Raw genomic sequence first — 26,576 nt, forward strand, 5'->3', positions numbered from 1 at the left:
ATGTACACACCCTACTATGCACATCCATCATCTGAGACTGAGGTCTAATAGTAGAGGCCTCACATCATCAGAGAGAGAGTGGACTTAGTGGAGAGGCAGTCTCTCTCCATACACCCTACCATGCAAACTCATCATCCCGAGAGAGAGGTCTGGAAGGAGAGGGCAGCCCATATACACACCTCAATACAGACTCCTGTTATCTGAGGAAGAGGTGTGGATAGAGAGGACAGTCCATGCAGACACCCTATTACCCACACTTTTCATGTAAGAGAGTAATCTGAGGAAAGAGGCCAGTCCATCCTCATAGCCTACTATGCAAACCCAACATCTAAGAGGAGGGTCTCACTGGAGAGGCCAGTCCCTTGATACACACTATTACAAGTGTCATCTGAGACAGAGGCCTGTGTGAAGAGACCAGAATATCCCCACACCCTGCTACACACACCTGTCATGTGAGAGATAGGTCTCAGTGGAGAGGATACTGCATCCTTCATACTATTACTTCCCTACAGTGTTGCTGTGATTCCATGACACTCTTGTTAGAGTTGCTCACAAGCTTCAGGGATTGAAGCTTGCCACATGGACATGTGCAATCTCAAGAGAGGCTTGCAAGACCTGAGGGTAACTTTGAGAGCCTGCCATTAGGTGTTTTATGATTCTGCAAGCCTCTTGTGAGTCCTGCATGTAAAATAACTGGGCTTGCAACAAGGTCTTTTACTATCCTGCAAGAGTCCTGGGAGATCGTATGGAGGAAAGTAAAAAAACAAATAACCAAGGCTCAATCAATATTCACCATTCTTATTGCATGGTTGAAGAAATTCTTTGATGTGATTGGGTGTGGAACCAGAGATAGCTGAGGTTAATCTTGGTGATTTGTATGAGAAGAAAGCCTGTTAGAGTTGTGCTCAGCAGAAGTGACTGAATTTGAAACTGAGGAAGACTGGTGTTTTCAGCTATATATATATGAAACTGCTCTAGGTTCAGGTAATTCAAAATATACTTTATGAATGCTGTTGAGAAATGTCAGTAAGTGCACTACTGGCAGTGAATTGAGTGAATTGATTGTATATCAGGTTCAGGAAGTCTAAAGCTGTTTGTAGAGGTACATGTTTATTAATATAGGTTTTGAGAGGCAGGCTTTAAAATGTGGAGAGATATCATCAGGTATTGGATGGTGTGTTAAAAAATAAAATGTTCAATCTGTATTTAGTTGTAAGTAAAATAGGCAATGTTTCTGAAATTATAAAACAAAGCATCTGCAGTCTGTTAATAAAAGGCCTACGGTTTTCATGAAAATTACTGTGTACACGTTACCCCTATGAGATGTTTGAGTGGAAATATTGCCATTTCTAGAATAAAATACTGTGCTCACTGTTAGGAAAAGTGTGTAAAGAGGGTTGAGTTACTATGCAAAGTGCTATGGAATCATGTTTGAAGGCATGTTATCAATTTGTTGTGGAAAACATGCACTGGTTGAGGTTATTGCCTTCTTCAAGGAAAGGAAATATGAACAATGTGGTGGTAGAGTACATGTAACTATGTGAGAATGGCTGAAACATGTAAAACACTTTAGAGTATATGGTGATGTATTGCTAGTATCAATTTTTGATCACTATATAACTTTATTTTTTTCTTGTTTATTTTAGATGGAAAATGGAAAACAGAATGTTTGAAAAATAGAAGTATCATGCCACAAACTATATGGAGGAGAGAAACAAAAATTGTTCACTTTGGGGAAAAGATGGAAAAGTAACTGTGTTTAAAACCAGGAAAAAACATAGTTGCACAACTGATTGTTACTGCCTGCGGTGATATTTGTATAGTTGAAGAAGCTTGTTCTGTGTAGCTCTACTTGTTTTTGATGACAAAATTAGCTGCTTATTTAACTAGAAAAAAACAATCTTCATTTTGAAAAGGAGGGTTGAGCTGATGTAGATTCCTGTAATGGTGTAACACACTGGCTGTTTCTAATTTCTTGGCTGAACTCCTTTTTGCAAATTTTACTTTATCTTAGGAGACTTGTTTGCCACCTAGACTGCCAGAAAAAGCCTATTAAAGCGGATATTACTTGGCAGGCTAAGGTTGTTTAAACAAAGGAAAATAAGATCTATCCACATTAAAATCCAGTAGGCAAATGCCACAAAAAGGGGAGGAGTTGATGGTGTTGAAGTGAGGAAAAAATTACATAGATCATTTAAGTTTGTTGTTTTGTATGTTTTACAATTGTTGTTGTAGTGTGTTAACCTGTTGGGTGCCTTGGACGAGGTGACCTCGTCCAAGGCACCGGTTCCCGTGTGCCTTGGACGAGGTCAACTCGTCCAAGGCACAGGAACTGGGGGGAGCGGTAGCGCTTTCCCCGTCCAATAAACCCACCCCCCCAAGGCAGGGATGGAAGGGGAAGCCCTTCCACCCCCAACCCCCCCCACCCGCCCTGTGACGTCAGCGCACGAGTGCGCGCTGATTTCTCACAGGGCTTCCCCTGAGCTTCCAGCGCGATCGAAAGAGAAATGCTCAGCATTTCTCTTTCGATCACGTAGGGGAGGCCCGGAGAGGCTTCAAAGGGAAGGAAATGTATTTCCTTCCCTTCCCTTCCCTTTGAAGTCTCTCCCAGCGTTTCAAAAGCCGGATTGCTTGCAATCCGGCTTTTGAAACGCCCACTAGACACCAGGGATTATTATTTTTTTTTAAACTGGCATAAGAGAGCGACCCCTTGGGCAAGGGTCGCTCCCAATGGGGGGCATTTTTTAGGAAGGCCTTTTCTGCCCCCCCTGGGGGCAGATCGGCCTATTATTAGGCCGATCTGCCCCCAGGGGGGGGCAAAAACCTCTAGGCACCAGGGATCGTTTTTTTTAAATTTTTTTAGGTGGGGAACGACCCATTAGGCAAGGGCCGCTCCCCTAAGGGGCAAATTATATTTAGGCCATTTCTGCCCCCCTTCGGGGCGGATCAGCCTATTTTGATGAGGCCAATCTGCCCCCAAGGGGGGCAGAAACCACTGGACACCAGGGAGTTTTTTTGGGGTTTCCTGAATTTCACGCAAGGGGAGTGACCCCTTAGGCAAGGGTCGCTCCAGTGGGCGGGGGAAATTATTTTAGGCCATTTCTGCCCCCCTGGGGGTAGATCAGCCTATTTTGATTAGGCCGATCTGCCCCCAAGGGGGGCAGAAACCACTAGGCACCGGGGATTTTTAGTTTTTTTTGTTTTACAGATGGGGAGCGACCCCTTGGACAAGGGTCGCTCCCCTGGGGGGGAAAATTGTAGGGGAGCAGATCGGCCGATTTTTGCTACGCCAATCTGCCCCCAAAGGGGCAGAAACCACTAGGCACCGGGGATTTTTTTTTTGGCGCCAATGTCACGCAGGGGGAGCGACCCCGTAGGCAAGGGTCGCTCCGGGGGGATGGGGGGTTGGGGGGGCAAATTTATTTTAGGCCATTTCTGCCCCCCGGTGGCAGAGCGGCCTATTGTTATTAGGCCGATCTGCCCCCATGGGGGGGGCAGAAGCCTCTAGGCGCCAGGACAAAAAAAAATTTTGTGTTTTTTTTTTGTTTGTTTGTTTTTTTAGAGATGGGGAGCGACCCATTAGGCAAGGGTCGCTCCCCTGGGGGGCAAATTGTTATTGGCCGATTTTAGGTCAATCTGCCCCCAAGGGGGCAGAAACCACTAGGCACCGGGGATTTTTTTTTGGGCGCCAATGTCATGCAGGGGGAGCGACCCCGTAGGCAAGGGTCGCTCCCGGGAGGGTTGGGGGGGCGGGGGAGCAAATTAATTTTAGGCTATTTCTGCCCCCAGGGGGGGCAGAAACCTTTAGGCGCCAGGGCACATTTTTTTTTTGTTTGTTTGTTTTTTTTGAGATGGGGAGCGACCCATTAGGCAAGGGTCGCTCCCCTGGGGGGCAAATTGTATTTAGACCATTTCTGCCCCCCTTGGGGGCAGATTGGCCGATTTTAGGTCAATCTGCCCCCAAGGGGGCAGAAAACACTAGGCACTGGGGATTTTGTTTTGGCCGCCAATGTCACGCGGGGAGCGATCCCGTAGGCAAGGGTCGCTCCTGGAGGGGGGCTTGGGGGGGCGGGGGAGCAAATTTATTTTAGGCCATTTCTGCGCCCCCGGGGGCAGATCGGCCTATTATTAGCTAAAGGCCAAAATCCACAGGTAGGCACTTTGCAAAAAACACCTCTGTTTTCTGTGAAAAAATGTGATGTGTCCATATTGTGTTTTGGGGCATTTCCTTTCGTGGGCGCTAGGCCTACCCACACAAGTGAGGTACAATTTTTATCGAGAGACTTGGGGGAATGCTGGGTGGAAGGAAATTTGTGGCTCCTCTCAGATTCCAGAACTTTCTGTCACCAAAATGAGAGGACAAATTGTTTTTTGGGCCAAATTCTGATGTTTGCAAAGGATTCTGGGTAACAGAACCTGGTCAGAGCCCCACAAGTCACCCCATCTTGGATTCCCCTGGGTTTCTAGTTTTCAAAAATGCACTGGTTTGCTAGGTTTCCCCAGGTGCCGGCTGAGCTACAGGCCAAAATGTGTTTTTTAGCCAAATTTTGAGGTTTGCAAAGGATTCTGGGTAACAGAACCTGGTCAGAGCCCCATAAGTTACCCCATCGTGGATTGCCCTAGGCCTCTAGTTTTAAAAAATGCACAGGTTTGGTAGGTTTCCCTAGGTGCCTGCTGAGCTAGAGGCCAAAATCTACAGGTAGGCACTTTGCAAAAAACACCTCTGTTTTCTTTAAAAAAATTTGATGTGTCCACGTTGCGTTTTGGGGCGTTTCCTGTCGCGGGGGCTAGGCCTACCCACACTAGTGAGGTATAATTTTTATCGGAAGACTTGGGGGAACGCTGGGTGGAAGGAAATTTGTGGCTCCTCTCTGATTCCAGAACTTTCTGTCACCAAAATGTCAGGAAAATGTGTTTTTTTAGCCAAATTTTGAGGTGTGCAAAGGATTCTGGGTAACAGAACCTGGTCAGAGCCCCACAAGTTACCCCATCTTGGATTCCCCTAGGTCTCTAGTTTTCAAAAATGCACAGGTTTGATAGGTTTCCCTAGGTGCTGGCTGAGCTAGAGGCCAAAATCTACAGGTAGGCACTTTGCAAAAAACACCTCTGTTTTCTTTAAAGAAATGTGATGTGTCCACGTTGCGTTTTGGGGCGTTTCCTGTCGCGGGCGCTAGGCCTACCCACACTAGTGAGGTATCACTTTTATCGAAAGACTTGGGGGAACGCTGGGTGGAAGGAAATTTGTGGCTCCTCTCTGATTCCAGAACTTTCTGTCACCAAAATGTGAGGAAAATTTGTTTTTTTTTTCAGCCAAATTTTGAGGTTTGCAAAGGATTCAGGGTAAGAGAACCTGGTCAAAGCCCCACAAGTCACCCAATCTTGGATTCCCCTAGGTCTCTAGTTTTCAAAAATGCACAGGTTTGGTAGGTTTCCCTAGGTGCCGGCTGAGCTACAGGCCAAAATCTACAGGTAGGCACTTTGCAAAAAACACCTCTGTTTTCTTTCAAAAAATGTGATGTGTCCACGTTGCATTTTTGGGGCGTTTCCTGTCGCGGGCGCTAGGCCTACCCACACAAGTGAGGTATCATTTTTATCGGGAGACTTGGGGGAACGCTGGGTGGAAGGAAATTTGTGGCTCCTCTCTGATTCCAGAACTTTCTGTCACCAAAATGTGATGAAAATGTGTTTTTTTAGCCAAGTTTTGAGGTTTGCAAAGGATTCTCGGTAACAGAACCTGGTCAGAGCACCACACTCACCCCATCTTGGATTCCCCTAGGTCTCTAGTTTTCAAAAATGCACAGGTTTGGTAGGTTTCCCTAGGTGCCAGCTGAGCTAGAGGCCCAAATCTACAGGTAGGCACTTTGCAAAAAACACCTCTGTTTTCTTGTAAAAAAATTTGATGTGTCCACGTTGCGTTTTGGGGCGTTTCCTGTCGCGGGCGCTAGGCCTACCCACACAAGTGAGGTATCATTTTTATCGGGAGACTTGGGGGAACATAGAATAGCAAAACAAGTGTTATTGCCCCTTGTCTTTCTCTACATTTTTTCCTTCCAAATGTAAGAGAGTGTGTAAAAAAGACATCTATTTGAGAAATGCCCTGTAATTCACATGCTAGTATGGTCACCCCGGAATTCAGAGATGTGCAAATAACCACTGCTCCTCAACACCTTATCTTGTGCCCATTTTGGAAAAACAAAGGTTTTCTTGATATCTACTTTTCACTCTTTATATTTCAGCAAATGAATTGCTGTATACCCATTATAGAATGGAAATGCACTGCAGGGTGCAGCTCATTTATTGGCTCTGGGTACCTCGGGTTCTTGATGAACCTACAAGCCCTATATATCCCCGCAACCAGAGGAGTCCAGCAGACGTAACGGTATATTGCTTTAAAAAATCTGACATTGCAGGAAAAAGTTACAGAGTAAAACGTAGAGAAAATTTGCTGTTTTTTTCACCTTAATTTCAATATTTTTCTTTTTCAGTTGTTATTTTCTGTAGGAAACCCTTGTAGGATCTACACAAATGACCCCTTGCTGAATTCAGAATTTTGTCTACTTTTCAGAAATGTTTAGGTTTCTGGGACCCAGCATTGGTTTCACGCCCATTTCTGTCACTGACTGGAAGGAGGCTGAAAGCACAAAAAATTGTAAAAATGGGGTATGTCCCAGTAAAAGGCCACATTTGTGTTGAAAAATTGGGTTTTCTGATTCAAGTCTGCCTGTTCCTGAAAGCTGGGAAGCTGGTGATTTTAGCACCGCAAACCCTTTGTTGATGCCATTTTCAGGGAAAAAAACACAAGCCTTCTTCTGCAGCCACTTTTTCCCATTTTTCTAAGATATTTATCATGTAATATTCGAGTTGACAAGTTATGTGATTTGTTTTTCCTGAATCCATATTGTGTTATACATGGTGCACAATCCTTTTATGGTGTTTACTATATATATATATATATATATATATATATAAATCTACAATATGCGCAATTTGTGTTGAAACATTGTAAGAGTACACAGAAGATCAGAATTTCTAGATGCAATATTGTATGATCCTAGTATGCATTCTCAAAAAAGGATTTATATGACTGGTTTAAAATTTAGTCAGAATGTTTTTCTGATTCTCATGTAAAGGAAAGTACTTGAATAAGAAAGTTTTCATTTAATCCATCTTGATTCAGCCATCTTGAAACTTAGTCATTTTAAACTTAATTCTTAGATTGTTCATGGTTTCAGAATGACTATGCTTAGAATCATAGTCTAGTATTGATTTCAGGAGATATAATTTTCATATTGTGTGTTCTAACCTTTTTCTTACTACAGGTCTCCTTCCCAGCTGTTTCCCTTCCTAATCCCCTCTTCCCCTCTTGAACTCTCGTAGCCTCTGTGATTTATCTATCAGAGTCTTGGAGCTGTTCAGTGGTGGACGTGTTGGGAACGTGTGCAGACCCCGAGGATCTGGTGACTCTGACAACCAGCTTGAAGTCACCTCCAGCCATTTATAATGCCTCAGATACTGAAGAGAGACAGTTTCCCATTTTCACGACCAATTGTAGCCCTGGCTGTCGGTATCAGGATGCGACTACCAGCATCTCAGCCATCGAACCCTGCACGGCTGCCCAGCATCCTTGGAAAGCTGACCATGTTCTGAATAATTGGAACAGCAAGGACTGCTGCCCAGTGCCCCTCCCCCAGAGCCTTTTGTGAAGCCTGAATGAATCAATGTCTTGTATTTGTCCCTACCCAGGAAGACACAGCGCTCAACAAGTGGGTTTCCTGAAATAGGATTAAGTTAGGTGTTTACCAAGCCAGATATTTCATGGCAACCCCTAGTTTTAGTTTGCTACTCAGCCCATTCTCATTCCCAGAGAAGACTTAGAAGGAGCTACCCTCTCGATGAGTGCATCTAGAAGTCTGTATTATGTCAGGACGCCCCACCATATCTGGTTGTTGGAGCTGTCTGAGTGCTATGACAATTTTCTTTATGAAGCTGCTGTAACCTCCCAACAACAACCCTACCCACCCTTTCATCACGTGTGGGCAATGCAAAACTATCTGACCAACAATGGCCGCAAAGCCTATGTGGGGCTTGGTCCGGTGGATAAATTACAAATTGTTGCCCTCCAGATCCCCATTATAGCCGTAGCGCATCCCGTCTTGATGGTCACTGTGCCACTCTCTCTGTTCGATTCACACTTTACCCTATGTCGTCAGCTGTCACTGGTGTATCCACAGGGTCATCAGTGTCCTCTGCGTCCTCTTCTGTTGGTCCAATGTTTTTTCTGGAGTCACCTGAGTCTCCACCCAGGGTGGCCCATTTATTACCCATGGCCTTTTGTTGGCTCTGTTTGACTTTCTCCACTACTTTGGCACTTTCCAACTGCACCTGGACTTTTGTGGGGGTTGTCCTGGGCAGACTGTTCCTTCTATTGTCCTGCCATTCTCCATGTGTATTCTGCTCCAGGGTCTCTGGTAACTCACATTCCTTCTGTTCCAACTCTTTCCAGACTGTTGGCCCTGAGGCGAAGATGTGTAATCCCCCCCCCCCTCATTTGTTACTCTCAGTTTTGTTGGCTAGGGCAAAGAGAACTCCATATTGAGTCATTGAAGGTGTTTATTGACTACTGTGAACGTTTCTCAGTATTGTTGGACCACTATAGTGTAGTCAATGTAGTTATTTACTGGGTTCCTTTCAATGTGCCAAGCTCCAAGAGATCACACCATCTGGAGGATATGATCCCGGTCTCTAAAATTAGGCATATGTTCCACCATCATACCTGGTGGAACTCCTGATGCCGTGGGTCATCCCGGTACCCTTTGTACTCATTCTACTGTAAAGAACTTTGCGCCAGGCCCCTGAAAACTGTTGACAACAACATATTTTTGACAAATAGTTCGTCACAAAGCCCTGAAATTCTGATAAGGCAGACATTATTACAACTTGAATTCCCCCTGCATCATCCAATTTCTCCATGAGGGTGGTCACTTCTTTCTGCAGAACCTGCAGGTGTGCAACATTAACCATGACCAGGGGCTGGATTGGTGTGTTTGTAGTTTGGGATACTGTGCAGAGTAGGCCAAGGTCCAGTGCCTCTGCTTCTATTCTGTTCTCCAAGGCCATCTTAGAGTCACAGATCACAGCCAGTATCTTTTCGGTGTGGACCTCCACAGTAGCATCTTTACCTTCCCTGGCTTCTTCAGTTGCCCCAGGCGTGTTACCCCCTTGTCCTGTTCAGACTGCTTATGTATGAACCGCACTGTAGCCACCCGTCATCCCTCTTCTATACAGACCAGAGTCCAGTTTGGCGATCCTTGAAGTCCTCCTCAAGCTACCTCTGATCCAGGAGCCAACCACTCCTCAACTTACACAGGGGAAGGTCTCTCTGGCTACCCAAGGATCATCTGGTGCAGTCAGTATCAGGTATTTGTCTGTCCTCAGGCCAGGGGTCCAGTGATAGCAGGGGGAGGGCGTGCTCATCTGCTTTTGCCCGCCGATCTTGGGGCTGATTTAAGAGACCCTACCGCCTTCTTGCACCAATTTAGCATCCTTTTTTACGCTAATGTGGTCCAACTAGGCCAAAATTGCAACGTCAGATTTACAAAGTGGCGCAATGCCTCTGCCAGGCATAATGTATGCAAAAGAGCATTCCCCGGTTAGGGGGCTTAAAAAATGGTGCAAAGAAATCTAAAAGATTTCTTTGCATAGTTTCTTTTGCCACTTTTAATGCTTGTTTAGAGCAGGTGTTAAAGTAAAAGGAGGCATATCATTGTTTTGAATGGGCCTCAATGGGCTTTGCAGGATTGGCGTCAACATATTTTACGTTAATCCTGCAGAGCTCCGAACTAGCGTCAAAAACTTTGATGCTAGTTCCCCTAACTACCATCATTGTGTGTGGTACCTTAGATATGGTGCACACATGGTGGCGTTAGGGGGGCACTAAGGGGTGCAAGAACAGTGGCTCTGCCCTAGGTGCAGCGCCACTTTTCTTAAATCAGGGCCCTAGTTCTCTGCGTTTGCATCTCCTTCTGGAAGGAGTGCTCCATTAGCTGCAAATGGGTCTTGTCGGGTTTCATGCAGAAGTGATGCATGGACATATCTCGTGTCTCTATGCTGGCCCAGCAAACCTCATCTTGCTCTTTTTCCTCCTGCTGATAGTTTTCCCCTCTCGTAGGGCCCATTGTACCTTCCTAGGTATCTGCTAAGTGGGAACCATGGGGCCAATGTAGGTAGTTGAAAAATTGAGAGTTGGAAAAAGCGATTCAATGCAAATCACAATTTCCGACTCGCAAAATGTAATCAAGAAAAAAATGCGACACCAATTTGCGACTAGCATATGTGTCGCACCGCAATTTGCGACTTCGCTTTTAGCGAGGTCGCAAATTGCGAGAAGGGTGTCTCAAATTGCGACTGACTCGCAAATTGCCCGCAGGTGCTGCACAACAGTTTGGACATCCAGTTCCTGGCTCTTGGTGGTGACATCAGAACCAGGAAGTCATCAAATACACCTGGGAGGAGGGAGGACCTAACCCTTTCCAAACTGCTGTGCAACACCCAGGAAAGAGGAGCTGCTGCTACAATGGAGGAGACAGGCAGTGCTGGAAGGAGAAGGAAGCTCAAATTTTCTGATAAAGAACTGGAGGTGCTGACAGAGGAATGCTGCCGGCACCACGACAAACTATTTGGGAAGGCAGCCATGAGTGTCCCAGACACTCAAAAGAAAATGATTTGGCAGCAAATCCAGGAAAGGATTAATGCCATAGGGGTGAGCCACCGCACCCTTGAGGAAATCAGGAAACAGTGGTATGACCTGCGCTCTAGGACAAAGGAGAGGGTAGCAGAGCGCCTGAGAGAGATGAGGGGCACCGGAGGAGGCCCATCCACTGTCCCACCACCCACAGCCATGGAAGCAATGGTCGAGCAGACCCTGGAGCCAGAGGCCGTATGTGGAATGGGAGAATTGGACAGTTCTGCACCAGGGACATCCAAAAGTAAGTACCATGAGATATGCATTCACACCCACAAATGCAGTATACACACTCTCCAAGTACACAGCAGCAGGCACCACCAGAGTAGCTCCATTGCAGTCTAGCAACCTCTAGAATAGTGCATTATGGAAAATGTAGTACAGTAGTCAGAATATAGGCAAATGTTTATTATGAGGCATAAAACAGATGTGAGAGACTGACAGTGTATTCCCTATGTCCCACAGGTCTCCCACAAGACACCCCCAGCAGCGACACCAGGCAGGGAGGAGAGCATGGGCCAGAAACACTGCAGGAGGCTGCTGCTGAAATTCCTGGGCCCAGCAGGACACCACCAGAGTCCCATCAGGAACACGAAGATGAAATGGGGGCAGCTGATACAACCACAGGGCCCAGCCCCACAGCAAGTCAATCCGAGCCAGCAGCAGGACAAAGGCGCAGACGCCGACACAGAGTTCTGGCGGTGCCCCAGGAGGAGGTAGGGGAAGCAGGCTTTGCAGGAATGGAGGCATCCCTCATCAATGGTCATCGCCTGCAAAATAGACAACTGAGGTCAATATCAAGAACCTGAAACAGGATGCAGAGCAGCATGACCACTGGGCTGGCTGAAGTGAACACTCAGTTCACAAGAATGAACGAACATATGGGAGATCACCCAGGCCATCTGCCAACTGGTGACAGAACTGGTGGCAGACCGACAGTACGCAAGGCGCAGGGAGTGCCACACAGTGACACGATTCGACTGCATGGCTGCATCCATTGGGTGTCTTGCAACCAACACAACTGGCCTGTCTAGATGGACATTAAGACTCCAAGTTGAACGTGGGCACTTTGCTGGCGATGTGGCGCGCGGACTTGGCCGCATCAGCCACGCTGTGGACCTGATGGAAGCTAGGCAGGTGGCAAGGGGCACAGGGGAGACCCCTCAGGACAGTGAGGAGGGGTCTACAATTAGTAGCGTGTCTGCCAGTGAGTCCTGTGTGCTAAGGAGTGGAAGTGCGCGGCAGGGGTCAGGGGACCCACCAGGGAAGAGCCATGCTGGGCGCTCAAGGAGGAGGGTGTGAGCCACCAGACAGCATGGTTCATGAGGCACATGACGTTAATGTGTCCTCATCACATTTGGACAGGTACAGACTTTAACAGACAGCACTTTTCTTTCCCCATATAGTTTAGAAATAAAAAGGTTTTGTTTGTTTCACTACACAATTGGGCTATGTGTGTCTGACATTAGTGAGTGTGGTGACAGTTGCCACGTACCTGCCAAAGTATTGGGGTGCTACGTGGTTCCGTCTCTGTCTGCCTTGATTTGCAATGCTTCTATCCCCAGGCTGTCGGTGTGGTAGCTATTGCTCCTCATCCTCCGAATCTGTGTCTTCAGGAGTGAGATGTAGCCCACGTCTGGTGGCAATGTTGTGTAGGATTGCACAGGCGGCGACAATCTTGAATGCTGTTTCTGGGGCATACTGGAGTGCACCTCCACTTTTGTGGAGGCACCTGAATCTTGCCTTTAACAATTCAAATGTCCTCTCGATGACAGTTCTGGTCCGCCGATGGGCACTGCTATATCGCCTCTCGTTCTCATTGCCAGGTGTTAGGTACGGGGTAAGTATCCATGGTCTTAGAGAATATGCACTGTCACCTGTTTGACAAAAATAAGCAATGTTAGCAGGGCATGAATGTTTTCCACATTGACCTGTATGTAAGGCTTCAGGGTGTATTCAGCAATACCTAATAGATATCCATCTCCAAACTCCCCACGTTCTAGGCGTTGGTGTATCCCACTGGAAATTTAGCTACAATGTCAGTAATGACATTATGGGCGTCACATACCACCTGGATGTTTAGTGAGTGTGTACATTTCCTATTGCGGAACACATATTCCAGATTTGCAGGAGGGCAGATTTGTATATGTGTCCCGTCCACACACCCTATTACATGGGGGAAGTTGGCAATTCTGTAGAAGTCCAACTTGGTGCTGTTAATTTCTGCCTCATTCCTGGGTAGGTATATATATCTGGACATGTGTGTGAGTCTGGCATCTAGGAAACATCTGAAGAATCGTGAGAGTGCACTTTGTGATACCCCACCTGCCACAGCAATCACCCCCTGATAGCTACCCGAGGCCAAGAGGTGCAGTGAGCATAGCACTTGCACATGTGTAGGGATGGCGCTGCCGGGCATTGTCTGTCGTTCAAGCTGCGGATTGAGTAGTTCAATTAAATCTAAGATTGCAGCACTGCTCAGTCTATATTTGTCATAAATCTCCTCCTCAGTTTGTTGGAATAGTGTCTACCTGGTTTGGTATATCCTCTCCTGTCTCTGCGTCCTCCTCCTCTTCTGCTGGGCAGCGTGGACTCTCCTCCTCCATGCTATCACATACAGTTCAGCCATTTTGAGTAACCCAGATGCCTTCTGGGTCTCCTTTTATACTTTCGTTCTGGTTACCACCTGCTCTGAATCAGTGGTAATCTGGATGTAAAAAATGGGCTTTTTGCGACTAGTCGCAATTTGCGACTGGCTTTTTCATATGGTTTGCGACTTCCTATTTGCAGGTCGCAAAATCAGGTCGCACATTTTGCAAGTCAGTAATGGCTCGCATCGCTATTTGCACTTTGGGAATGGGATTTTTGCATCCCATTTCGGATTTTGCGAGGTCACAAATAGCGAATCGGGCCATTAGCGACTAGCAAAACTTTTCTACATCTGGCCCCATGTCTCTTGGCTGACACCGGGCTCATCTCCTCAGGTTAGGCCAGCTTTTCTCAATCCATGTGGGCTGGGCCACTTTTTGTCTGGGAGCCACCATTTTTAGTTCCTTCTCTTATTTTGCTGCTTTGCAAGTGTGAAGTGGTGACAGTTGCAGCCCACCAGTTCCATGCACGCTACTTCTCGGGCTACAGGTGGTGGGGGCCCAGGTGGTGTTCAGGGTTCAAGATAATATCACCCATGGGGCCCATTGCCATAGAGCTCCAGATTCTAGGCCTGATTTAGATCCTGGCAGAGCGGATTACTCTATCACAAACGTGATGGATATCCCGTCTGTTGTGTTATGGTCCCATTATATCCTATGGAGATCGTAATATGGCGACGGGATATCAGTATTCCATCCGCCGAGATGTAAATCAGGCCCTATGCGTCCTACACCATTGCGTCCACGCCCCCATGCTATTGTTTCATGCTGTTTGAATAACATCTGTCATTTTTTGTTAAATGATACAGACAATTACGTGAGAATACTAGCTTGTAAAACAGAAATAAGTCTATAGTTGCAAATGCCTTATGAAAATGCTTTCTCTATCTCTCCAAATGTCGTATATTGTAAGGATTTAAGCTACAAGATATTTTGCACAAAATGTAACGAAGGTGTTGTCATTGTCTTTATCCTTGGCGTAACGAACTTTAGCATAATATGTATCTGAAGTACAGCCTAATACTTTAGTTTTCATGTAACACGTAGCTTATCATGACAACTGTAAAAATGTCTTCAGCTCAGAGCCATCTGCAAGTCCCTGATGTAACATCAAGTAATGCTTTGCTTCCTTGCCAGATAACTAGTTGATGCCAATGTCTCATTATAGGTCGATGACTAATTTGTATTATGTTGTTTGTGCAGGTTGTAATCTGTTCTCTTGCTGATATAATGTGGTTCTCTCCAAAAAAGGAAAAAAGGCAGATATAGGATGAAAAGCATCCAAACAATGAGTGCGCACTGAAGATATTAAATATGAACTCTGTTTCTTACTTAACTTTGGGAAGTATACCATCTTCTCACTGTGAGACAGGTTTTGCTGGAACCACCAGTGAGCTTGATGAACTTTCTCTGAAAACGGAAGGTGGTTTACAATAATGCCACATGGGATTTCTTTTTGCTATTTTGTTTTTTTAATTAATTCTTATTGTACCCAGCTCGTATAGGTACGAGGAAGTGGGGCTATAAGGACCTTCTGTAAAATCAAACACAACATGTCAATTTGTGCTTTTGCATTCATGCAAGAAACTCTTCCTAATTTTCGCAGGATAGTTATTGAAACATCATAATGAGGGACACGTAAGAATGACATACTCAGGAAGTTACATATGTACGTAAAGAGGGTGTTACTTGACAGTTTTTTTCTGAGGGTTATAAATGTGTCATGAATGAAACAGTCAGAGACAATGCAGATAGAGAGTGCTCCCCTGGAACTTTATATACCACACTAACATGTGTTAAAGACCACCACCCTATAGAGTCAAAGAAGCGAGTGAGTTTTTCTTTCAGTATCAGATGAGTAATGCAAGCTGAAGTTTTCTGCTATAGGCTGCCCCATGAGCAGGAAAGTCTAATAAGCCAGCCAGCAACCTTTTCTAAAGTGCAAGTATGTGCCTTAAAGTGTGGGAGTAAAGGCACTAGCAGATCCCAGGGGTCAGTGTCCAAGGTACACAGAAAACAATCTACATGGCAGTGGAAGATTGTGACTTTTTGGGCGATGATCCAAAAAAGACAGTGAAGTGACTGGAGTGGGTTGCAAAAGGAACTGCTTCAAAGAGAGTTTGTGCAAAAAAAGTAGAAAAAAATATTGTGAGGACAAAATATTGTGACAAGAATATCGTGGACAAAACTATCATGAAGGTAAGTTTCTATGGGTAAGAAAATTTAATTATACTTAACTTCACATGTATGTACCTTGGCAATACATTATTTTCAAGGTACGTATATGTGGAGTTGAGAATGGTAAACCTACACACATCTCATTGCAGTTACCTTCTGAACATTTTGGTCCTCAATATTTGTGAAAGGATATTTTGTTGATGCAATATTTGTTTCCTCAATATTCTGCTAGATAACCGCTTCAAAGGACTGATTGTTGAACGTTTTAAGTGGACAGTGCCAGGCTGAAGTTGCATAGGGGACTCCTGTTATCATTGCTTGCAAAGAGACAATACAGGGCAGAGCAATCCTCAGCAGGGTGAGAAGGTAAACTACAGCATGACTGCCAAGTGGTGCCAGTTGACTTACTGCCCCCCACACCTCTTTTGACATCTTTCTTGGCAGAGGACTCTTGCCCATTCCTCAAAAATGCCAGTGGGCTTCCATCACATCGTCCACTAGCAGTATCCTTGGTTGCTTTTCATAGATACAGGAGCAGAGAAACGCTGGGTATTCCTATTCCAAGGAAGTTAGTTAAAAAAAAAAATATATGTAAATTAATATTTAATTATCATACATAAACCAACCCCCCCTGCAGGACCTAATGAGACTTGAGAGGGGGCCATGTACCCCCTCCCTTTTAAAATATATATGGCCCTGGTGGGTGGGGTCGACAGGGCCATAATAGCTTTGGGAAGTGGGCCACATAACCCCCTCTGCTATAACAAAAAAAGGCTCAGGCAGATGGGATCCCCAGAGCCAGGCCCTGTGGCCACCCACCACCACAAACTTGGTTTGCTAAAAAGAGCAAGATGTAATACGCACGTAGCACAATTAAATCCTCAGGGCCATCCTCTGATGATCACCCTTGCACACATGCAATGCGTCATATGAGTTTAGGTAAGGGCTCAATTGCTAGGGCAAATAGGAGAGGAGAAAGTGGGTGTCATTGCCAGGTGCCTCTACAAATAGGAACGGAGGAAGAAAGGGTCTTGTTAACCTAATCTTGAGTAGTTGGGTGAGTGTACAAAGGTCTAACCAGGGTACAGAAGTGAATCTTATTCCCAGCCTGTTCCAGCACTGGCAACAGTATTCAACAGGAACCCGTCAAGTTGAGTGTTTTTTTCTGGGGACATATTCAATACCGCCTTCCCAATTTCTCCAGCTGTGAGAGGCTGATCATGGTCCCTGGCTAGCAAAGGGGGGATCAAGGGCACCAAGTTGTCCCTCAACACCAGGTGTGCAACTTCATTGGAGGGACTCAGTCTATACTGGTATAATGTTTGGTAGTAGTCCGAAGGAATTGTGCAATATCAGGGGCACTGATATCCAAGCACCCCTCAATGTCTAAAATCTGAGGCTCCACCCTTGAGGCGAACTCACTGGTGGCCAGCCAGTAGAGGATTTTCCCTGAATTAGCCCAGTGTTCATAAACCCGATGGGTTGATGCTCTCCAGCATTGCCAGGTCTCCTCCAGCAAGATTTGTTGCACCAATGATCTCTCCAGTGTCAATTGAAAGTCAAGCTTGGTGAAGAACTGCTGATATGCCCAAAATCCAAATTAAGGACTTGGGCCTCTAAGGTAATTTGGACTAGTTTCACCTTCTCCCTGTTCCAAATATATACTTTAACTACATTCTTAATTTTGGACTTGCTGGACACCCGCAGAGTACCAGCTGACTCTGCAGTGCCCTGATTGATCTTGAAGTAGGGTTGAACCTCTGACTCTATATGATCAAAACTATCTCTGTCAGTTGAATACCAAGCATTGAGATTCCACATAGGCCATAGGGTAGGATCTCAGTAATCCAACTGTAAGAGAAGAGGAGCATGATTGGATGTCCCCTGGGGTAGAGCCTCAACCTGAAACAGCTCAAGGATGTCTGGAGCTGGGAGCCAAAGTAGACTGATACACAGCAGAGTTTTGTGGGCCACTGCTGTGTGGGTATATGCAAGATCTCAGGTATGTGACGCTCTCCTTGCATCACACACGCCTATAGAATCAGCCAAGGGTGACAGCTGTCTGGAGCATGCCTGACGCCTCGACCTTAGAGAGCCGGAGATATCCATCTCTGGGTTAAGAACAGAATTGAACACCCCCCACTACAGCGATGCCCCATGGAATTGTCAACAGGGAGTTCAGTGTTCTGAGGAGCTTTCGTTGAGGGACACAAATCAACATGAAGTTGTAGTGTCTACTTTTCATTTGGCCTTCTATCCCAAAGTATCTTTTTTGAGGGTCCACATAGGAATTGGCCACCACCAACAGAAAACCTTTATGTAGCAAGAGGGCTGCTGCTCATGACCCCCAGGTGAACCCCTTATGATAGACTCTGTCATGGCCATGATGGCAAAGGAAGGGGGCAGTTTTCGCCCAGCAAGTTTGTTTCTTGAAACAAAAGAATTGCAGGCTAAAATAGATAAATATACCAAAGGAAAATAGATCATTTAATGCAATCCAGCAAGCCATTCACTTTTCAAGGCATTAATTTATCTGCTACCATAAGGGTTAAGAATCAACAGCCCTGCTTCTGGTGGCAAAATGTGTGAGGGACCTGGTGTTGCTGTAATAACCTGTTTGTGTGGGAAGCTGCTATCTCAAGAAGAGTGTACTGGAGAGTGACCATCATGGTCAGTAACCTGCATGGTCAAACAGCCTAAACCAAATAGAATACCATATCCCCCAACTTCTCCCAACCCCATACTTCTACCCCAGAAGCATCTATTTCCCTAAAACTGGTTATAATGTGGACTACAAGAAGGCTATAGGCCAACAGCCCAAAGGGGGCCGCCTTGCTTGTAGGAGCCCTGTGTCAACAACTGCTACATTCTCGTTTGTGTAAAATATTAGCATTCCCCTTGCAGAATAAAGGGTCACCAAGATGGAACTACCAGGCCTGCATATTTCTTCATGGGGGAATGCCAGGGTCTCCTCTTTGTGACAAGGATCGATCTAGAGGTCCCAATGACATGTCATCTTGGCCGACTCCCTCAGGCTACCATGATCTCCCTGTCTCATTCAGAAGAGTCCTGGCATCTGCAGGGCATGAACAATTTTTACATAAGTATGCTTGCTTCCTCCAAGACGGCTTGGGAAGAAGGAAGGGAGAGCTCCCTATCACTTTTTGTCCAGATTCACCAGGTCCATCAGCCCAACAGAGCTCTCTCCTCTTCGCTGCCAACTCCCAAGCCTCCTCCAGGGTGTCAAGGAAATAGGTTCCAGAGTTAAAGATCACTTTCAAATTCTCAGGAAAGATGAGGAGCATGTACTGCAGGTTGAGGGCACAAAGCTTCTGTGTAGCCTCCTAGAAAGAGCAACTATGCTGCTGAACTGCCCGCGAATAGTCCAGGAAAATCATAATATTTGAGTTTTGAAAGTGGAGATACTGCCCTCTCAAAGGATAGCATCCCTGTCACAATAGTTAAGAATCTGTGGGAACATGGAGCGGGTCGGAACCGAAGGTGAGGCTGGCAGGCTAAGGACCTATGAGTTCACTCCACCACAAATCACAGTGACCACCTCGTCCGGAAAACAGGACCACAGCCAGTCCTCCAGGAAACACTCAGCATTAGAAGCTTCACTGCTCTCTCAAACCCAACAAACTGCAGGTTTTTTCCTGCATAATCTATTTTCGTCATCCTCCGCTCGTTCCTTGAGTACTGTCATTTTCCAGGGCAGCTTCAATCCCTGAAGCTTGAGTGTGGTTAATTTGTCTTCCACAGAGGATACCCAGCTGTATGTCTCAGTCGCCCAACTGGCAACATTCCTGAGGTCTTGGAGCAGCAATGAGACATCCCTTTGGACTTCACCCATCTTAGTTTCCACTGCCACTCTGGTGTCCTGAATTGCTTGGAGGTCTGTAGCCAGGTTGAAGCGTTTGGGGTGCCTCTGTGATACTGGGAGATTGTCATTGACTTTTGTGACATTCGATGCCAATGTTTAAAAATGATCGATTTTAGTTTGGACCAAGGTATGGGGTGGGGATTTATCTCTCCCCCTTTCTGTCCAGTGCAACTCAGGATCCAGAGCAAAGCGCCAATTCTTTGCGACCCATGGCCTGCTTACCCTAAGGGGCAGCATGAGCAGCTAGGGCCAAGGCTATCCTTGTAATTTTGTGGGTTCACCCAAGCCCAGCAAATGCAGATAGAGGCAGGCAAGGCAGGCCACAGGTTGCGGGGGTCCAGGCACCTCTCACTACATAGGGTCTACTATAGATAATCCAGGAACCAAGCACTGCAGTAACAGATGGTCTCCTGAGAAACATGGGGTGATGACCTAACAAGCCTTGGGGAGTGGGGCCCCGTGGCCTCCTCCCTTTTAATTTAGAAAAAAATGGCCCTAGGGGATGAGGTTCCCAGGGCCTAGGAAGGCTTGGAGAGCAGTGCTGCATACCCCCTCCCTTGCATTTAAAGTATTGGCCTTGGGGAAAGGGGTTCCCAAGGCCCAGTAAAGCTCAGAGACTAGGGTACATGGCTCCCCTCCCCTTTCATATAAAGGGCCCAGGGGTGGGGTCCCCAGGCCCTATTAAGCCTGGGGGAGGAGGGCTCCCCTTTTAATTAAAAAATTGCACTCCGGGATGGGGTCCCAAAGGCCTACTCAGACTCAAAGAGGGGTCCACATGGACCTCCTGCCCCTTATTAAAAAAAGGCCTTGGTATATGGGGTCCTAGGGGCTTTATAAGGCTCTAAGAGGGGGGACACACTGTCCCACCCCCCTTTAAAGTACGGCTTGGGGAGAGGTGCCAGCAGCTCCTCCTCTTTAAAATATATGTGGCCCAAGGGGATGGAGTTCCTCGGGCTATAATAGGTTTGTGAGTGAGGCCCTCTAAAAAATAAGGCCCTGGGGTCCCTCTCTATTTTGTCCAATCAAGGGCAAAGTGGCCACTCTTCGCGACTCGTGGCCCGCTTATCGCAGGGGACCTCATGAGCAGCCAGGGCCAATGCCATCGTCGTGCAACTTGTGGGTACACCCAAGCCCAGCAAACCAGATGGAGGCAAGCAAGGCAAGCCATAGGTGGAGAGGCCCCAGCCTGTAGGGCTCATGCTCAAGGCACCTGTCACTACAGAAGTTCCACAGCGGAGCAGTCCCGGAACCCAAGACTGCAGTCAGATATGGTATCCTGCGAAACATGGGGTGAGGGCTCAAGGCATCAGGCGTACTCTTCAGCTAATCCCTAACCTGGGGACTACAGGTTTCTCTGTCTAACCACAATGTGACCACTCAAGATCCACCGTTTTCAAGGTGACCAACGCAGAGGTCTATAAAACTCTACACATGGAGTGGGCATGCTTCTGAAAGGCGAGCATGAAGATGGCAGGGGCAGCAGAAAGAAACATTTAAAATATTGCTCCGACTCAGAGGGGGCAGCTTTAGAGCATTCATTCACTGTACATGTGAAGCTAGGACCTAAGATGTGTTCATACCTAGGGTGTGCACTCTTACACTTACCTAACCCAATCCGAAGACATTGCAGCTGTTAAGCGATAGCAGCCAGGATAGAGTCTCACTAGTCCCCAAGTACTGAGACTCACAGCAGCGATGTGTATTCAGCTTCCTTGACTGACGTCCCAACATTGCACTTTTGTTTGGGCCCCCAGGCAGTACAAAATGCCTCATTTCTCCTTCACTGCTCTTTTTCTTTTCTGTTCACAGCCTGTGGCAACCCTGGCAGGAACCAAGCCCCAGCTTCTCCCAATCTGCCCGGGCCCCAGCACTGCACTATGCCACACCTAGGAGCTAGAGGGATGGCATCACAGGGCAATCCAGGTGCAGCCTCATCCTTCCGTGGTCAACCAGGCCCCTCACTCAGCACCATTGTAGGTGCAGGTGACAGCCAGACTCTGATCACTTTCTGTCCCTCAGACCCTTTTGCATAACTCCTACAGCCTCTCTTGGCCCAGGACATCTGCCTGGCTCTGAAGGCCCAGCTCAGTCCAATCAGCTGCAGGAGCTTCCTGCATGTTGGAAAGAGCTAATCAGTGGCCCAATGTTTTCTTCAAGGCCTGCTTTGGGGCGCATGTCATTCCCCAGTCTGTCACAGGGAGGTCACACTCAGCAATCCTAGTGGAAACAAAAGCATGCAGTTGTTAGACTTTGGATGGTGGTGGATTTACAAGGGGGTTGAGAGCAGCCCTAAACTGTGGTCACAATCATGGACAACATAGCCATGCCCCCTTTCTTTTTAGTAATGGCCCTGGGGGAAGGGATCCCCAGGACCTATCAAGGCTTGGGAGGGGGGCACATGGCCCCTTCCCTTTAATTAAAAAAAGGCCCTGGTGGATAGGGGCCCAAGGACCTAAGAAGGCTCAGGGTGGGGTGCCACGTGGTTCTCCTCCCTTTTAAATAAAAAAACATCCCTGGGGGATTGGGTCTCCAGGACCTAATAAGGCTTTGGGAGTGGGGTCATGTGGCCCCCTCCCCTTTAATAAAAAAAACACCCTGGAGGATAAGGTCCCCAGAGCCTAAAATGGGCTCAAGGAGGTGGGCTGTGTGGCCCCCTCCACTTTATTTTAGGTAGCGGTCATGGGGAACAGGATCTCCAGGGCACAATAAGGCTTAGGGACCCTCTCCTTTAATTAAAAAAAAACAGCCATTGTGGATGGGGTCCCTAGGGTGTAATGAGGCTCAGAGAGAGGGCCACATGCACCCCCCTCAATAAAAATAAGGCCCCGGTGGATGGGGTCCCCGGTGGTTAATAAGGCTCTGAAAGGGGGGCCACGTGGTCCCCCTCTCTTTTAAAATAAGGATTGAGGAGAGGGCCAAGCAGTTCCTCCTCTTTAAAATATATATGACCTTGGGGATGGGGTCCCCAGGGCCATAATAGGTTTGGGATGTGAGCCAAATGCCCTGGGGTCTCTCCCCATTTTGTTCAATGCACCTCAGGATGTAGGGCAAAGCACTCAATCCATGACCCATGAGCAGCTCACCTCACTGTGCAGCATGAGCAGCCAGGGCCAAGGCCATCCTCATGTATGTTGTTCAGCAATCCCAGATGGAGGCAGAAGAGGCAGGCCACCGGTAGAGAGGTCCCAGCCCAGAGGGCCCACCCAGGACACCTCTCACTACAGAGGATCCATTTCAGAGCAGTCCAGGAACCCAAGACTGCAGTCAGAGATGTTCCCATGAGAAACATGGGATGAGGGCTCGAGTCAGCAGGAGTTTTCTCCAGTTCATCACTAGCCTGGGGACAGTAGGTTTCTCCATCCAACCACAGTTTGAGCATTCCGCATACATCCCTTCTCAAGGTGACCAGCCAGAGGTCTATAAAACCTTACACGTGCAGTGTCCATGCTGCTGAAAGGGGAGTGTAAAGTCAACAGTAGGTGTTCTAGTAGCAAAACTGCTAAAAAAATACCTCAGAGGCAGCAGCATCGGAGCATTCCTTCCACTGTCCATGGGAAGCCAGGACCTAAGATGATCTCACACCCAGACATTTCAGCAGTTAAAGGATAGCAGCCAGGTTACAGTCACACTATCCCCAGGCACTGAGACTCACTGTTATGATGTGTGCCCAGCTTCTTTGACTGATGGCCCAGCTTGCGCTTTTGACTGGGCCCCAAGGCAGTACGATATGCCTTGTTCCTCTTTCAGTGCTCTTTTAGTTCATGGCCTGCATCAACCTCAACCGGCACCAGGATCCAGCTCAGACTGTTCGCTGAGGCCCCAGCACTGCACAACATTGCCCTCAGGAGCTAAAGGGCTGGCATCACAGGAGAATCCAGGTGGAGTCTCGCACTCTTCAGTTCAGCTGGCCCCCCATTCAGAACCACTGCAAGTGTGGGTGACAGCCAACCTCTGCTCACCTGTTCATCCTGGTGACCCTCTTCCATGACTCCTACAACCTCTCTGGCCCTAGGTCAGCCTCCCCACTCTGAAGGCCTAGCTCCACCCGATCAGCCTCTGGAACAAGCTGCCATTTTGGAAGAAGCTGATCAGCAGTCCACTCTGTCAGAGGGTAGCCATGCTCAGTGACCCCAGTTTCAACAAAAATGGGCAGATGTAGTTGTTAAACTTTGGATGGTGGTGGATTCACAAGGAGGTCAGGAGTAGCCTTAAAACATAGTTACATATTGGACACTATATAGCCACACCCCCTTTATTTTTAGTAATGGTCCTGGGGGATGGGGTCCCATGGTACATCACAAATATAGAAGGGGGCACATGGCACTCTCTCCTTTAATTAGAAAACAAATCTCTATGGGATGGAGTCCCTGGGACCTAAGAAGGCTCAGTAAGAGGGACACACGGGCCAATCTTTTAATTTAAAAAAACATCCCTGGGGAATAGGGTGTCCAGGGCCTAACAAGGCTTAGGGGGGTAGGCCATGTGCCCCCCTCCCACTTTATTTTAAGTAGTGGCCCTGGGAAATGGGGTCCCCAGGGCCAAATAAGGCTCACAGAGTGGGTAACCTGGACACTTTCTCCCTTAATAAAAAAAGGCCCTGGTAGATGTCATCAACAGTGTTTAGTGGGGCTCTGGGGACGGAGGGCACATGGCCCCTCTCCTCTTTTTAAAAAAAAGGCCCTGGTGATGACCCCCTCCCCGGGCAGGCTTTGTGGCAAATCCCCTGCCAAGCATGACTGAAGGCAGTATGCAGTGTGGTGTTGGCTGCCTTTGGGGCTTTGGGGGGGTTGGCCACAGGGGCTGGCTGAAGACCATCCCTTGTATCAAACTCCCCACCGCAGATAGCCAAAGACTATGCACCGTGTAGGGTTGGCTGAATGCAGGGGTTGGCAACAGGGCATGGCCAAAGTCCAGGCACCGTGATGAACTCCTAGCCCTGCATAACTGAAGGCTCTGCCCAATGTAGGGTTGGCTGCCTCTTTGGGGGTTAGCTACAGGGCCTGGATGCAGGCAAGGCCTTGTGGCCACTCCCACCATTGTGCACAGCGGACGGGCCCTGCAGCCAATGGCCCACATGCAGACAACACCACGATTTGGCTACAGGGCCTGGCCCAGGCCATGCACAGTGGGAGGTTGGATTTATGTATGATAATTACATACTGGGTGTTGTGTTCCTGTTTCACTATGGAATGAATAAGACTACCAGTCAGAGAATTACTTCTGATTATCTAGCCTGGATCAGCACATCATGAATAGATCTGGGAAACTTGACAGGGATGTGTGATTAGAAACGGTCTCCCTCATGAATCCGACTAACATCTACTGGTACCGTTCAGAAGCTAGGCACTTTGTATTGTGTGTAGTACAGAATGCATCACACATACAGGTCTAATGTACCCCTATGATGATATGTCACTGTCTCATGTTAACTTAACACATACCTTGCGAGATATATGACATGGAGTTGCTGTCCCTGCGTGAGCTGGTAATGTCTCACTAATACATATACTCTGCTCAAATGGCACATCTAGGCCCATTGCAGGCACAAAGACAAACTACTGTGTAGGACGCAGTAAGTTAACTCCAGTGGCTGTATTCTACAAAGTGTCCTAGGTGTTCAACAGACATGTGCACCCCCAGGGCACTTATTGTCACTATTCTTCCACTTCGATTATAAAGTAACTAAAAACCATGAATTCATTCTTGTGCACACCAGTGGAAATATACATTGCAAAATGAAAATAACGAAAGTTAACTGTATTACAAACTCATTTTAACATAATCATGTTCATAAACTATTAATCATATCCTTTCCCAGTTTAACTACAGCAATCGGTTGCGTTTGCCAAGTCTTTTTGAACTTTGCAGTAATCCTCATGTCCTTCCTCAGTTTCCGTAGTAGTTTCCAAGGCCATCTTTGAGGCTATAAAAGCAGCCACTGTGTATACATATATATGATCAGAGTAGGAGCTGCCGGAAGGTTGGCGTCTTGAGGGTACTGTTCCTGAGAACCAACCAAACGAACCTCAACAGAATAAACCACCCACGAATTAAGGTTCTTCCGAGCAGTGCCACCAAGATGTCTACCTTAGATGATTTGGGTAAAATGCTAGGAAATGTGCAAAGAGCATGAATGGCAACCAGGCAAGAAACTGCAGCATGAGCTACCAAATTAACTTGTCTTTAATTGCACCTAAATGCAACGCCGTCCACTCCTACTACATCAGGAAGAACTAACCCAGAATCTACTGTCTCAGTTGTGGTTCCTCCCACGATTCCTTTAGCTACCCCAGAGCATTTTTCAGGTGATCCAGTGAAGTTCCAAACATTTCTAACTCAAGTACAATTATATTTCATGGTAAGACCCGCTTCATTTCCAGATGCACAATCTAGAATAGCATTTCTGATCTCGTATCTCAGTGGAGACGCCACAATGTGGGCAGTTCCCCATGTAAATCCTGATGATCCTTTACTATATAATTGGAGTAGATTCAAAATTGAATTTGAAAGAGTGTTTGATTGCAGAACTGTTACTAACTGTGCTGATCAAGAACTTTTGGAACTTAAACAAGAAATCAAATACTTGGTACATTACCTAACCCAATTCAATCGCTTGGTTATGGAACAAATTGGCCGGGAGATAAAAAAGGCAGCCCTATATTACTAAGGGTTGAAAGATGAAATAAAAAATCTCATAGCACCTTTTGACCCCCAACCTAGAAATTGTGAAGATTTCCTAGCACTGACTTTAAGGTTAGATCATAGTTTAGCTAAACGAAAAGGGAACAAACGTAAACAAGAGTATCAAACTTACATACAACTAAAAGAAAAGACTTCCAATAATTCCTCTGATCTTGGATAGCCCATGGATATTGGTGGCATACGCACACCACTCACTCAAGGAGAGAAAGAATCTCGTTGTAGAAATGGCTTGTATCTATATTGCGGTAAGAAAGGACATTTTGTTTGAGAATGCCCAACACGCTCCAGAGGATCCCTCTCTAAAGAAGAGACAAGGAAACAGGGAAACTAATTAGCTCTAGGAATGGACAGGAGAATTCCTCGAGTAAAACTATCAAAACTCCTGATCAGTCTGTTGCTAACACATTACAAGTATCTCTACCGT

Source organism: Pleurodeles waltl, chromosome 3_1 (genome assembly GCF_031143425.1).
Source record: "Pleurodeles waltl isolate 20211129_DDA chromosome 3_1, aPleWal1.hap1.20221129, whole genome shotgun sequence".
NCBI classification, from domain to species: Eukaryota; Metazoa; Chordata; class Amphibia; order Caudata; family Salamandridae; genus Pleurodeles; species Pleurodeles waltl.